This window comes from Paramormyrops kingsleyae, chromosome 21 (assembly GCF_048594095.1).
Source record: "Paramormyrops kingsleyae isolate MSU_618 chromosome 21, PKINGS_0.4, whole genome shotgun sequence".
In the NCBI taxonomy this organism is placed as follows: domain Eukaryota; kingdom Metazoa; phylum Chordata; class Actinopteri; order Osteoglossiformes; family Mormyridae; genus Paramormyrops; species Paramormyrops kingsleyae.
This window is the reverse complement of record NC_132817.1, coordinates 17283087-17299623: the sequence shown is the minus strand read 5'-3', so window position 1 is coordinate 17299623 and position 16537 is coordinate 17283087. Positions and strand designations below refer to the sequence as shown.

Below are 16537 nucleotides of genomic sequence, written 5' to 3'. Positions count from 1 at the left end.
ACTCCAGCTTCTCAAGGTTCAAACATTTCATTATCTCAAAGATGACAGATCCACGCAGAGGATTATTCCTGCTTATCATGACCAAAACTGGCACACCGTGGAAGCAAGAGGGCCTCTCTGCCGCTGTGAGTCCTCAGAGGATGAAGGGAACAGAAAAGGCGGAGGACGGGCGGGGGTGGTGAGGGACAGTCACCTGAGTCCGGCCGCGGGGCCTCCTGTTGGGGCAGAGATACCCTTTCGGCCCTGTAGGGGGCGCTTCCTGCGCACCGGCGGATCAGGCAAGTGACCAAAAATCATCCAGATTCATTAACAACTCCCCCCCCCCCGCCCCCACACACACACCTGCACCAATGGTAATAAAAATACCAGCCCAGGGCCCTTAGTGTGACTGTACATGCCTGAACCTGTTTAGGGACTACTTTCAATTTTTATCCCTCTTTTAAAACACTTTAAAATAAATAAGCCATTTAGGGCACCTATAAAAGCAAGTATTTTTCTTTGCAGTTTTACACACAACCAAGCCCCATACTATCTATAGATACTAGTGTGCAGAACATAAGCCGTTTAGAATAGGACTGTTTCTGAAATAACGAGAATAAGGATCTGTTACTTCTCATTGAAAAAAATGTAATTTTTAGTGCAGCAGTATCTTTTATTGGGCAGAAAACACCCCGGTGTGGCCTTAATCGCCCCAAAACAGAGTAATAGTCATACTCCAGTGACCATCTCACATTCTGCTTCAAGTTCCGGGCCAATTTACGCTGTAAAAACCTGACCACTAAGGAAGGATCAGGCGGCTAACCCCAAATAAAATCTGACTGGGCCCCACCTGCCGGCTTTCAATCCCTCCGTCAGACGCTCAGAGTCCAGCCTCCCCCCAAACCCGAGGGCCTTCGTAGAGGTGTGGAAAATGGGCCGCCCCTGCCCTCTCTCTCTCTCTCTCTCCGCGGCACACAGCTTTGCGTGTTTCGTTCGCCCAGCAGATACATACCTCCTTTCCTACATATTTTCTTTCCCGGTTTTCTGGCACATTCCTTGGTAATTCGTTTTACTGCAAAATGAATAGAAGACTAAAGAATAACATGGGCGCCCGTGACACACTACAGCATTCAACAACACGGTCGCAGGCTAAACGAACACAGAAGAGGACAGAGGCGCTCCGTCACTCCATCTAATGTCATTACTGGTGGCCGTCATCGTCACGGATTCAGCCCGGCTCAGGGACACACTCGTCACGCCTACACACACATATGCAGACGAGGCGACGGGGACACGTCACACAGGACAGACTGGGCGCAGTAAGCAGGGGGACACATACACAGACGCGCAACGCACACGCACACGCACACAAAGAAGCGGGGGGGCATGCACGGAGAACATGCACGCAGCATGCTCTGTATCCTGCGGCGTCGTACGATTAGGGAAACACTAACAGCTCCCTCCGGCCCCCCGTGAGTCACTCACCATCCTCAGTGGGGACATATATATTCAGGAAGAGGCAGTCCTCGCTCTGGTCCTGCACAAACGATGAAACCACCTCCAGGCCGTTGGTGAACCACACAGGTAGCATGACGTCGGGTAGCCTGCCCTCCAGCACCGTCTGAGGGCACACCGGGGCAAACTGGGTAGCGTTGCGGGTGCCCGACCATGGTATGGGCGGCTCCGGGGGCTGGAAGCGGCGGCCACCAGTAGGGGGCGCCGCATAGGGGACACCAAGAAACTGCACCACGGGACCCAGGATGTCGTTTCCCAGCTCCTTTTTGAAGCCACGGACCTTGCCGTAGGCCGTGGTGACCACAGGGTCGACGTCGTCCATCTTCTGCTGCTGCAGCGTCACGGCGGCCGCCTGCAAGGCCACACCCAGTGCCCACAGGGAGAAGGCGGGGCCACCGGGCCGCGGGCTCCGCCCCGGCATCCTCCCACCGCGCTCCAGGTGACGGCGGACGGGCCCTCTACAGCTCCGAGGCACTCGAGCTCTCTAAAGACGCAGGCGGGATGGGGCGCTCAGAGGGGGGGCGGGGAGCGTGGCAGACGCGAGCCGGCAAGGCCGCTCAGAGCGCGCGCACATGGCAGGGGGGGCCCATCGATCTCACTCGCACGGGGGGGGGCATCATCCTCACTTGTCGCCATCCATCAGCCGAATCCTATTGACAGTCGTGCTTCCTTGCCGGCCGGGCGGGGGGCGCGGCCATTTGCTGGGGGACCCTCGGCCGACAAATCAAATCCAGCTTGGCCCCGGGTGCGAGTGACCTGTGGGGAACGACACAGTTACTAATTAGAATACATATATCCATATATGGGCATAGAGGAGTTCATTACCATGGCAACAACTCCGATATCGGGCCGACGCCTCATCAGTCACCTCTGGCTCCCCGTTCGTACTTTTGCTACCGAATCCACCTTCACATAACGAGGCGGCAGGCTGGGTGATATCAAGGAGCGTCTTATTAATCTCTGGCCCCCTCCTCCCCTCTCAGCTAGCCTGAGCGAGCCGCAGATTAAGCTCCGACGAACGGAAACCGTCAGGAAGATGAAAACAGTACGTCGTGAGCCGGCTGCCGTTGACCACATTCGTTTATTCGTTATACAGTGTATGTGTTCTTAATGAGAGCACCATTAATGAGATCAAGGGCGATAGTACCGTTCGCGGTTCCAGTGTGGTTGATTTTTATTATTAAAATAATGATTTTGTTTTTTTTATTTATTTTTGGATGCTACGAAGGGGTGCTTTAATGCACAGGATTACCTAAAAAGGGACCTTGACTAAGCTTGCTTAATAAAAGAGCCCAGGGTCCCCAAACCATGTTAATGTGTCTCTGGTGCTATATTCAGACACTCTATGAAAATTCAGGATTAGACAACCGGGTGCGGAGGAACATTCCCCGAGATCAATTAAACGCAGCTCAGCCACACACACCCCCCCGCCCTGCGACAGCCGGACAATCACTCCGAATAAATGTAACAGTAGCTAATCCTTCACGCCGACGCCCCACTTCGACGTCCATTTTCATATGAATCGAAAAAGAAACGGTTTAAAAGTTGGGTCCATCCCAGCCCATCTCGAGGGCTGCCTGGCCAACGGAGGGTGTCGTAATGATAATCGTCTGAACGTTCAATAGGAGCAAATGTGCAGGTGTGACACCAGATTTCACAGAGTCAACAGCAGGCGAATCGACTCCCACAATGGTGCCGTGGAGCCCTACCCCTCCTGAAGCGCTGCTAAAAATAGCCAACAGCCGATTGGACCGCTGAGACGGATCGCATCACTTTACACGCTCCGTCCGACATTCCCGCGGCTTTGAAGTCACCCACAGACGTTCGGCTGCATTTGAAACAGTTCAGCTTTTTTAATAGATGATTACCGCAAACCTTTGTAAAACGTTAGCTATGAAAACTTCCTGCCTCCCCACAGGAGTAATGCTGTTATCAAACGAAAGGGAAAATGGCATCTTCTCGTGGTTATACTATAAGCATTCATACAGTACCTCTTACAGTGGCTAATACATCCAACCTGGAGAACGATACCAGCCACCTTCCTGCCCCCTGAGCCTGAAAACCAGCTGCTTTTGTCCACAAAGAGCGTAAATATAACCTGCGTTCTGTCACCCTGTTGAGCTTATATGGATCTCCACATGGGAACAAGACCAACTATCCTAGAATTTCCTACGTTCCCTTGGAAGCAAAATCATCATAATTATCCATCTTCAAACACTTATCCTGAAGGGGGCTGTGTGTGTGTGGGGGAGGGGGGGGGGGTATCCCAGGCAGCACAGGCCACAAGAAAAGGTGGATCGGACAGATCCAGAAAGTAAAAATCCAGATCAAGATTTTGTTTCAACCAACCAGCTGAGTGACTGTGATTCTTTACACTCAATAGGTTGGTTGAATCCTTGGTCTGGACTTTAACTCTCTGGACCTGAACTATCTATCTCACAAGGCAGACAAACACCGTGGACAGCATGACCAGTATTATATTATAGTACAAACCAGTTTAAAGGTCCCATATGTTCCAGCTGCTTACCCAGTACAGGTCCAGGGTGAGCCCGGAGCTGATTCCAGGCTAAATAAGGCACAAGCCTGGGCACTCCCTCAACCGGATGCCAGTCCATCACAGGGCACTCACGCCCAGTGGGCAATTTAGATACACAATCCACCCAGCTGCCCAACACAGGAAGACCATGCAAACTTCAAACTTCACTCAGAGCAGGGGTAGGATTCAACCCCCAACCGTGGAGACATGAGGCTATAAAGTTACCCTATGAGCCACCCAAGCAAAGATCTGACACGCAAAATTCCTCTACTGATTAACCAAACGAGGGTGGGGGGGCGGGGCAAGTGCACACTGAGACATATTCTGCATCTTTATCATCGGAATGTCTGCAAAGTGGGTAAACATTGAATTGGGCTCCCAAATATTTAGCTTTCAAATTGGCTGGCTGACTGTCTGGCTTTGATGCAGCAATGGGGGGTGGCTTAGGGGCTGGGGGGTGTCTGTAAATGGGTAAGCTAGCTTACAGAAGGACAACAAAAAGCTGATGGGGGAGACATTGAAGGAAACACACGTCTCCTCCTGAGACACTGCGGGGTCTTCGGAACACAGCGATCGCACCGCCGGGATTGACCGAAGAGTCACCCAGTGTTTTTTGCAATGTGCCTTGTTAGCAGATGAGCACGCTTCGATTACTCGGGTGAAGATGCCCGGCGAGTCCCCGCCCCCCCCGACCACGACGACCCCCATATCCGGCACAGATACAACGCCGGCAACGGAGCACATGGCCAGTGTTATGTGCCTCGCTCCTCTCCTCCGCGGGGGCACAGTAAATTACATAAACCGCGATCAAAAGGCACCCTGGGGGAGGGAGGGGGGTTCACCACCATAGGGGCCGAATGGGCAGCTGGAGTTTCTGTCTTTTCCGGAATGTTCCAACCGCCAAATAAAAAAGGCCACTTATTTTTATATGGCACTCTCCCTGAGAGCCCTCGAGATTCAGCAAACATATCATGAGAGGATTTGAAGCAAATTAATCACAGCATTGGAGGCAAACGTAACGGCGGTTAATTTTACATGGTTTTAGGTCTGTCTAAGAAAAAGAAAAAAAAAATAAACCGCAAAAAAAGAGGATAGAAATGAAAACAACCTTGGAGAGATGTGATGTTTTAGGAAGGGTTACAACAGGCGCTGGGGTGGGGTGTTGGGGGGGGGGGCATGCTGGGGCCTTCGAGAGCCCAGGATGATGGACAGCGCTCACAGAAACTCTTGGGACACTTGCTTAAGTCAGTAAAATTTATTAGGTTTATTTTAAAAATCGTTACTTGATTCATTTGTCTGCAAAAAATGCATATCACATTAGAAACAACCAGTAATTTTAAGTAAAACATTATTATCTAATAGTAATAAATTGAAACCCAAATTGTAGTTCTAAAAGAGATGTTCGGAGTTAAACAGTTCATCGACAAGCAGCCTCGCTGGGTGCTTTTTAATTAGTAACACCTCTGCAAAAACATAAAACACCAAACATTTAAGATCCCTTTGGGAGCCAGTGACTACGATTGCAATTAATAGCAAAATGGGAAGAACAAAACTGAGTTAATCAAAAAAAAAAAATTAAGACACTGAATAAAAATAAAATAATATGCAGATATGTTAAACATTGCCCGTCAATGGACTTTTGTTATGAAACCATTAAGTCTGCATTTTTATAGAACTAAGCAAGCATCTGAAGGCTTTCTGTGGGCACTGGAATGAACTGGAATGGATGCCCCCACCCGTAGAGATCTGCACCCCCCACCCCAGCTTACAGAGGGCTATTTATTGGTCGGGCTGTGTTACTGGAAAACAGACATGCAGGATGGGCCACCGTTAGCCAGGTGGCTGGACCCATGATGGAGATATGTCAACCATGTGGACTGGATCAGGACTATGTGAAGCTCTGCTAATGAACCCCGAAGAGCAGGTCCGTCAAACACGTCCGGAGATTAAGCTCCTGATGTCGGGGACGATATTCAAACAAAACAGTTTAATTCCTTTTATTATCACTCAAAAGAACCCCTGTCTTCCCAGAAACGTTAAAATGCCAAGCAGTCTGTCAGCAAATGTCTGTTTTATTTGCTGTTTGAGTCTTACATCAGCAGAATGATGGGTACTTCCTGTTACCCTACAGAAGAAGCGTTGAGATTCTACCGGCTTATACAGCATTAGATTAAAGGCTGCCACTTCGGGATACTAAGCATATAGAATTTTTTTTCTGCAGTTCAAGTGTCATATCAACACAAGATGGGATCTAAGCTGCAGTCTCGCATAAAAATGATTGAATCTGAAGTTATAACAACCAGCTGCATGGGTATCTTGCATCCATCAGAAGACATACACCTTAACTCCGTTTGGTGACAGTGTTTGTTACGCAACAACATGACTGATGTTAAAGTTTTCATGATATGTTAAAGTATTATAATGCTATACAACTAATCAAAATAAGAATAAAACTGACAAGAAGAAGAAAAACAACAAGAACAAACACAGGCCACAAAGATAATTTGTCCGTCCGTTTTCAGTAACCGCATAGCCAGTACAAGGTCCCGAAAGACCCCCAAAACAACAAATCAGGGGAATCCCTGGATGAGAAGTCAGGCCGTTGGGGGGCACACACATATGAGGTATCTATATCTTTGTGGGGACTCCCCATTCATTTCTATGGGAAAAGCCCTAATCCCAACAATGACGACCTACCCAGCCCGAACTTTGACCATAAGTATCCAAACAAAATACAAGACTTTTGGCATTTTTAGTTTTTTGATTGAAGTCATAGATTTACATAAAACTGAGTGTCCCCTAGTGAGACTGAAAAAATGTCATTTATTACATTAGGTCCCCACAATGCAACATACACATGACCACACACAGACGCACAAACACACAGACACACGCACACACACACTTAGAGCTGGTGATTCGCCAAATCTCAAGTTGAGCTCCCACACAAAAAAGCCTGCAGACTAACTACACAGAGTGGAAAATAAACTGACAACGTATAAGGAACTAACTCATACCAAAGTCCTAACAATTCAAAACAGGCTGAACCTGGGAAACACAACCAGACAGAAATGCAAAAACAGAATAAATGTAGTCAACAGACAAAGCATCACAGGATTATAAAGTTTACCTAAAAGCAGACTTAGGCCACCCTGAGCTCATTCCGGAGGCTTGGGGGGAAATTTACAGACAAGGTCTTTGTCAGATTCCGAATCAGAATCAGGATCCTTTATTCGGCAAGTATATAGAAGTACAAGGCATTTCTTTTGGTTCAGGGGGCATCACGACTTAAGCAAATTAAACATACAACTAAAAATCTGTGTATACAAGTACAAAGACAGTAAATAGAATGAGGCAAAAAAAAAAATTATATATACACACACATATATATATATATGAGATATGCAATGATGAGGCAAACATGTGATCAAATAAATAAATGAATTGTGCAAACCAGTCCATCAGGGTACGAAGTTTGTGCAGTGGCTGCTTACATTATGAAACAGTTTCTCATGGGTCCTTATTCAGAAGGCCGATGGCCTGGGGGCAGTAGCTGTTAAGAGATGGTTTGTCCTTGGGCTCAGGGCTCTTATTCTCTGCCTTCGCCGAGATGGAAGACGCCGGAAAAGGGAGAGGCCGGGATACAGGGGGTCAGACATCATTTTTTTGGCTCTGTTCTGTCTTGAGACTATTTTGGTCAATACGCTTAGTTGGCACGGCGTCTACGCCACAGGAAAGGAGGCCGACTTCTGTGAGACGCCCGCAGCCAGCCAAGAGAACGGCATCATAAATTAGCTTTGGCGCCCCCTCTCTGTGGCCGTGTAAAATCACCCCCGCTTTACTCCCACAAAAGCACAGTAAAACTGGCAGTAAAAGGCCCCGTAATAGCCTGGTTGAAACGCTGAAACGCTGTTCTTAGAGGTCAACACCTTGCTCTCTCCTCCAGGCCTACGTCCCGCTCCAGTTCAAACGCACCTCGCTGCCGTAACTGAGCGCACTGTGTCAAAATGACACACTCTCTAAGACCAGGGGACTCCAGGCCGCGGCAGCAGCACAGTCATGTGACGCGGTGTTGCCGCGGCGATGCCGACGGCTGCTCCCTCTCCTCCTGTTTTATCATTTCAGTCAGGTCCCGCCACAGCGATCGCTGGACTCCACAGGAAATTGCAGCGTAGGCAGGAACTCCAGAGACCTGAGCGGAGGAGACGATGGTTCGCGATACGGCTGTGTCTGTAGGACAGTCACGCCACATGGTCGTATTTTTTTTAAAGAAAAGAAATTACACAGCAATTAATGCACTTCCAGGAGAATCTACCTTCTATGCCAGGACCCAGTGATACAGCACTGATGCAAACTTCCAGCTCTTTCTATGCATTAGATGAGCATCCAAGCCACACATGGGTTGCCCTGTTTAAATCGCTCGTGGGAGTGTTCTGAAGGCAGAACGAAAAATGATTGGTACAGAGACATAACCAATCAGATTGTAGAGGAGGTGGGTCCAAGCAACTGGAGGAGGCGGGACCAAGACATCTGATTGGTTGGTCCCACCTGCTCCAGTTTCTTGTACCCACCTACTCTCTGAGCCAATCATTTTTCGTTCTGCCCTCAGAACATTTTTCTGTAAGTAAAACTCCCACAAGCGTTTAAATCCTGATCGCATTCCCTGGCGTGTGGACAGAGATGACATGCTGACCTCCTTAGGACTCTACCCCACCTGCCCCCACACATCGTACCACCCATCCAGACAGGGAAGGAAATGGACCTCTACACTTAGCCAAACGGTATCCAGATGCAAAAGAAACGTTCGAGCAATATTACGATTAATAATCAAGGCAGACAGCGGGCAGCTAAACTGCTTCAGCATGCGCAGGACCCAACGATACGAATAAATCAGGAGCCTGAAACATCCGGCTGAATAAAATCAATGCGGTGCAGCACTGGGGGGGGGCGGCACAGTGACGCTGTGGTTAGTACTGCGGCTCAGCAGGACTGGGGCTCTGATCCCTGCCTCTGGCTCTGTGTGTGTGTGACAGTGTAGGTTCTCCCTGTGTTCGTGTGGGTCTCCTACAGACACTCTCTGTCCTCACACAGCCCAAAAACAAGCTGTTATACAGACTTTAAATTGCCAAAAGTCTGGGGTATCCCCTCACCCCAAAATGGATGGGTGAAGGAGATATGGAAGGTGGATAGATGGAAGCATACCACTGCAAGCAACCTAACTGTAATACAGAGTAAAGCACTGTAACTATCAAATTCATAAAACGATGGCGTGGAGCATCACTGCTTAACCAAAGGGCCGTTCTGGAGCCTTTCGTTTGCTCGTCTACTTGTACCTCTCCAAAGACTCTGCACGCCTCACTACGGCAGCTCAGCATTGATTCGTCATGGCAACCCCATCCTGTGCATTATTTCGACTCATTACTCATTATTCATGCCACTTGGACTGCGATATCGCAGAAAAAAATCTGCTCCGCGGGGGTTTTTCCTGCACGTGAAGAACGTGATCGTGTTTTATACATATATATCACCCCTATACGCAAGTTAGCAAGTTTGCCAAAAGCGACGCGAGGTTTGCTGGCTTGATGTTCTACTGGAGATGTTAAGGTTTGGTACCCTGCTCTGGGGTACAAGACGGTACCACTAGAGGCGATATATCAGTTAGCGTACTGGTATCACTCATGGTTCCTTAATTAACAAACAAGGCATTGCTATTGGTCCAGTGAGTCAGTCTTGGTCAATATTCAGATTTCAGCAATATTTATATTTAGTAGCACTAGAGCTGAACTTGACATAACCGCTAAAATAATGTAGATGATTGCGTGGGACATTCATCCGTTTTCCGTAGTGGAGGACGAGGGATTTCGTCGGCTGATTCGGCGCTTAGGACCTCGCTACAGTCTCCCAGGTCGATGCTACTCCGCTGATGTCTCACTGGCTGAGTTATACGATGTGGCTGCTACACAGATTCACGGGATCTAAAGAAGGAACATCACCGACGTCGGTTTCACTACAGGTGTGCGGAGCTCAGGTGTTAACGAGTTATCAGTATTTTTAATATTAAAGAAAAATATATCAGTATCGGTGAAAATCTCTACATCGGTGCAGCACTAAGTAACTTTAAGGTCTGTAATCAGTGGTTTTTAAGGTGAGTCCATTTCCTTAAGAGAGCAGGTGACTCGCCATCCTCCTGACGTCCCCCTACTGTCCCCCTACTGTCCCCCTACTGTCCCCCTACGGTCTCCTGAACAGCCAGGCTAACCCTTCCTGTCCACATAGACAAATTCACCCATTAACTCCACGTTGCTACCCGCTCATGCATGTCGGGTGAAACTCCCAGCAGCACGCTCACGCTCAGATGTCGCACCAAACAGTTTACCAGTCTGAAAAACAGCGCCCTTTGGGTGCACGCTGTCACCAATTATCCCCCTCTGTGACAACAACACGCAGCATCCAGGGCCTGATCAGATTATGCAAGGTAAAAGCTGTGATCGCACAGCGCGTTTAAACCTCCTTCCGTTCGGCTGAAAATATTCCAATATCGCCCACGAGCATCAGATGTTGCGGCGCCGAAGCTCCCCTGGTCTCTGGCGGCCCGCGGCCCGCGGCCCGCTCCGGCGAAGCTGTCCTTCCTCGGCGGAAAGAAAAAAGAAACAGAGATATTTCCCCTTTCCCGGGATGACAAATGCAGCTGACAAAAGGTGAGAAATTGGACTCTCGAACCCCACACCGCTCTAAGGAGAAAAACAGCAATCAGAGGCATAATCCACTGGCAGACCGCAGTCACACGAAGGTAAGGAGAAGAGGGGGGAGGATGTGACCAAATGCATGACACATGGTTTATAATGCGGGAGCTGGCCGATTGATTAATCGCAGGAAGTGGTCCGGGCGCTCGGGTCCTGACGGCCACGACGACACGTGTCGAAGACAGGAATCGATCAGCAAGCAGGCGGGATGAAAAGGGAGTCCATTAAGGCAGGTACCGCACGGAGCGTCTCCCATCTCTCCACCACGAGTCTGCGTCGCTCGTTTCCAAACTCCGACGTTTCTCCCAAAAGGAAACAGGGGAGGTGCGACTAAGCTTCCCGGGAGCCATTTATAGAGACGTGCCTGCGGATCTGATCCCGGGTCAGCTCTCCCGGGACGTGCCACCTCCCTTCATTTATACTGGGTGTTAAAAACCTCGGCTGAGGGGCATCAGCATGGCCGAAGGTGAAAATCACTGCCGGCGAGTCAGCTGGGGGCGGCCTGCAATGGCGGGCAATCATGCCAACAGAGGCGTTGTTATTAAAACAGAAACCCCCTCGTGGCCCTAGTCTCCCTGGTCTGCCTAAAACAGTATAACACTACTGCTGGAAATGCTGTCGAGTACCAGGGAGGTCAGTCGCACCAATCAGATACAATAAACCCGCCGCAGCCATTTAATCAGTAAGCAAACCTGGAAATGCACCCTTATGCTGTAAACTTACAATTATCCGGGGGAAAAAAAATACTTTTCCAGTTAGCATTGACTGCGCAATTACAAAAAACTGTTACTGCCTTATGCTTTTGGTTTAACCCTCGACAAAGGACAGATAACGACGTCGTACGTTCTCCGGTGACAAGCAAACGCACGAATCGATCTGAGAAATGAAAACAGAAGACTCTCCCAGGTCTCAGTGGGAATAGCAAAGACTTGTTCTGGGCATGTCACATCCCTGGGCAAAGCAATGCTTCATATCATAGCTCTGAGAGCCCCCAGCTGACATCTGGTCCACCAAGGGCCGTTCTGCTGTAAAGCTTGGCGTGAAGGATCCTGATTGGCCAGGGCCCAGTCCCGTCTGCCGCTGTGTCGTGGGACCACCACCACCACCACCAGCCCCCCCTCCCCATAGCCGCGGGACATGGTCCACATAAAGCTGGCTCTACGGCTCATACACCAAATGCTCCTTTCGAGCGAGAAGTTCAAAGGCAGCCCCTTGTCTTGCACGAGGGAACAAGACACCGTGTCATAGCAGGCGACGGGAAACAATCAGCGCAGATCAGTCTGCACGTTAACACTGCTAACCTCCAGCGGGAGGCTCCTGCAGCATCGTTACCTCGCGACTTGTAACGTCACGTACGATTCACGGGTCTCGAGGTGAAACGAGTCGTTTCTCGCTGCGTTCATTTAGCAGCATGGCAAGCAGTGGGTGACGCACGTGCGCGGTGTGCATGCAAGGCAGCAACAATTATAAGGAGTTAAAACAAGTAAAGTGAAAAAGTATTGAATTAGAAAGCATCGATTATATAATTAAAAGACTAAAATATTATAAGGACGTATTAAAATCTAGCCAGGAGGTAGCCATCCCATTAATACTAGTATTTTATAAGTATATATTTTTTTCGTTTAAATGCACTATATACAGTACAATATACAGAGGGACGAGTGCATAAAAAGAAGGGCGCGAGCTCTAGTAAGCGGTTTGGGGAATGGCACCATTATTTACGACCTGGTGGCTCCCTCCCCTGTACAGAGCGGGTAGAGATGCAGACAGACTTGAGGAGAGAAAGCTGTCACGGCGTGATGTGGAAATCCTGCGAAAATATTCCCTGATCCTTGAAATCTCGTTATATTACCACCTTATTTATTCCCTCGGTAAGGCAGAGGCTGGACCGCCCGGCACAATCTATGGTATTCGATATGGTAATTGCAGCTATAGGAAAAAGTGAAAACCTGGTCGTGCATAATGCAAAGAAATCTCTGGCGGCATGTAGGCCTATAAAAGAAAAGTAAATTTGGAGCATTTTGTGGGATTCGCCGTCCGACCTGCACTTCTGCCCCCCCCCCCCTCCCTGCCTACAAGCCCTTAAAAGTCAGAGAAATTGCACTTGCTGAAAATAATGAGAGTGGAGTGAGTTTTTTTTTATATAATGTTTAATGTGGCATGAAAAAGGAAATATTTTATCGGATCTTTCTACTGGCTTCGTGTTAATCAAAATTATCCACTGCATGTATTGCTTAGTCCAATACAGCTATGTATCCTACACGCAGACATATGTATAGCCTGGTGCAAGTTTTAAAAAAATAATAAAAAAAATAAAACCCCTTATTTTGGTTTTCGTGGCTGTATTTCAATTTACCTGCACCTCGTCATATCCTATCCCAGGGTCTTGGATAAATTATAAGTCAATTAATAAAATAACTCAATTTGCCCGGTTCATTTTAATTAAGGCTGCGGGAAATTGATTTATCCAGCGACAATGAGGATGATGTCCCGCTACACTTTGAATGAGGGGCTTTTCATGGCGCTACAGCGGCAGGTAGGTAATAAACGCCCGGCGCGGCTGGCTGGCGCAGAAGGAGCGTCATTCGCACCCCGAGACCCGCCTTTTCATTTCACACCTAATGCACGCAGGCTGAATGTAATTACGCCTTTTAATGCGGCTTAGTTATTTGGATAAATATCGAGCCTGTCGTTTTTTTATGTATTTGGCAACTGGACGATGAAGTGAATCACGACAAATTCGGGTTTACCTGATCTAAGCTGCTTTAAACACCAATGACTGAGTGCAATTAAAAAATAGCATTATAGTTTAATGCCGAAATACGGGAATACTGCTTCAAAAATGCCACGGGAAAAGTGTCTCCCCGTTTTATTTTTCTGTCACTATATCCTAAGAAATACTATTATAACTACCACACAGATCAACTCGCGAGATGCCCGGGTAGCTATAACTGAATGCCAACTTTGACTTTGAGAAAATAACGTTATATTTACCATCAAACTTGGTTTGTAGCCCTGCCACCACACGCCGACGTCTTCTCTGCCATACCAAGTGCTCCAAAGTACACTCCTTCCCCTCCAAAGCCCGATGCAGCTACGTTCAATTCACCAAGTCAAAATGAAACCGATTCTATTTTTAAATGATATCCTCGATTTTGTTTTCACAGTAGTTCGTTTTTAGATCCAAAAAGGCTATTAAAACAATCCTGCGATTTCCTCCCACTGTTAATATAAATTACCTAAATTACAATAGCGTAAATCCAAAACGCTTGTGTATTTTAAACAATGGCCACGGTATTTCTTGCAGATCTCTACCCATCATCTCCACACACTGCAATGGTAAATGATTCATATTTCTTTCCTCTTCGCATCATCTCTTTCTGTTTCTGCTTGCGCCGCCTGTTAAGCCGCCGACTTTGCCCCCTTTTCCCCCGGTACCGAGCGCATGAAGCGCGGTGAATCGCAGGCTCTGCATGGAGCAAAGGTGCGCCCAGTGGCCGCTGAAGGAACTGCAGCGCCGCACGGTTTTATTTTCAGAGACAAATGACGGTTATAATTATTGAAGGAAGCAGCGGAAATTCGGGACTGATGCTTTAAAGCTCTCGCCCCCGGGGCGTATGATATAAACAACTATCCAGCTAATATCAGACGTTCACGGTTCTGCATAAGCTGCATCATGCTACTCCATCATCGCCCCATCTCTCTATATATCCCGGTTCACGGTATCCTGCTAGCGGGTCAACAACCTGCTCGGCCGAGTGGGCACGATCCCTCCTGTCGGACTCCTAAGTACACGCCGGGCATGCCCTGCACGATCAGTGTGGACAACTTCTAACTATTGGAACAAGAACTGCTATGGGAAGGAAAACATGTAATGTTGTTTTCGCCTTCCATTATAAAAATCTTTTTTTTTTTTTTTTTTTGGTTTTCAATGCCAGGCTAAACTTCTTTCAAATGTCCAGTTGCAGTGTATTCCCACTACGGTTCCATAAATAATCTGTTATTACTTCACACCGTTAAATAGACTCGTTCATTTTTCAGCACGTTATTGAAATGGCCGGAGCTGTTAATTACACACGACAGTGTCATTTTTTTCTCCAAAAAAACAAACACAAAACAAGCCACTTAACTACAAAACAGCTTCTTAAATTGGTCTGACATTTTTATGCAACTGTAGATGTTTATTTTTCCTGCCGCAAGTGAAATGGTTACTCCTGGAAAGTAAATACCCCGTTACTGTAGCAAAGATTCCAAAAGGAAAGGCAAAATGTATCCTGTCAAGCTAAAGAAACCATTATGAAAAGCAACATGTGCCTTTTGTATGGCTCGAATGTATTGCTGAAGCAGGTCTGATATTTCCAGGTGTCTCTCTTAAAGGTGTAAGCTTTCAAAACGTGCTGCTCACGGAATGTTAAAGAACTCGTAATAATCGTGTCTGTTCCTTTTTTGTCATAGAATACTAGGCTACATTATGACTGGAACAGCACCATTCAATCAAATCTGAGGTGCTACACAAAATTTAACATCCATCTATTGTAATTGCAGCACAAACTTTCAGATTCAACCAGTCAGCAAGAAAGTGCCAGGAATACCCAACCTGCACTGTCAGAAAAAAAGACAAGCAATTTGTACCTCTGCCTCTCACTGGGGCTGTACCTTCAAGGGTCTGCCAATTGTACCTTAGCGAAATGTACCTTATAGTATAGGGATGGGCAATCAAAGGGCCGGTGTGTGTGCTGGTTTTGGGATAACCTTTAGGTCAGCTGTTCAAACCCAGGGGTGAGGACTCTTCAGCCAATCAGTCCTCTAATCAGTAATCTAATTATGGAGTTACAGCAAAAACCAGCACACACAGCGGCCCTTTCTGGATAAGATTGCTCACCCTGTCTTAGTCTGACTGAAGGTACAGAAATGGACTCTGAGGAACATCCCCAAAGTACAAACAACATTAATGTACCCCCAATGGTACAAAAATATTCCTGACTCCAATTCTGTACCTTTAAAGGTACATTTACCTACAGCTAAGGGTACAGGCAGACCATTGAGGGTACAGCCCCAGTGACAGACATCTTTGGAAGTCCTAACATTTCAAATAGATCCATGAATATTATATATATATATGGTATATGGGCATCAAGTGCTTTTTGTAAGCGATACGGGTTGAGATTCCTTGCAGGTAGTAATTACTACCTTTCCCAATCACCTATTGTTTTAGTGCAAAGAGCTGCAGCAATGAAGTAATCTGTTTGTCCGTGTTCCATAACAGCTTATCCAGAGGAAGGTCACTCCTCGGTTTAGGTACGACTCAGGAAGCAGAATCGTGCATGAGGCAGGGGACACGCTGAATCGGATGCCAGTGCATCCCAACACACATCCAGCTATAAAACAACCACTGATCTCATTCATTTCTTTATACCATTTTTTTTTTTTGCAGCTCTCACTGTTTCCTGAATGCCCTGAAATGTCAGCAGTGTTAAGTAGCACCATTTAAAAAATTTATTTTGAGCACTTATTATTCTGAAAAATCCATTTAAATGCATTTGTAAAAGTCAGTTTAAACACAAGCAGGGATATGTTGCATATTTGGTATTTATTACATTTGATTTCTCCAGATCTAAAGGATAAAACTAAATGTAATTATCCTTCCAATAACATTTCTAGAAATATCTACATCTCAAAGGCAGTTTTCCATCAGATAAATCCTCAAGGCAAACTTCACATATATTACAGCGGTGGCCAATCTTATCCACAAAGGGCCGGTGTG

General features: G+C 47.2%; 1 pseudogene; it reads right to left on the bottom strand.

The window, feature by feature from the left end:
- Positions 1-1456: 1456 nt before the first annotated feature.
- Positions 1457-14197, bottom strand: LOC140581443 (neuroligin-1 pseudogene; annotated as a pseudogene).
- Between the last annotated feature and the right edge of the window lie 2340 nt (positions 14198-16537).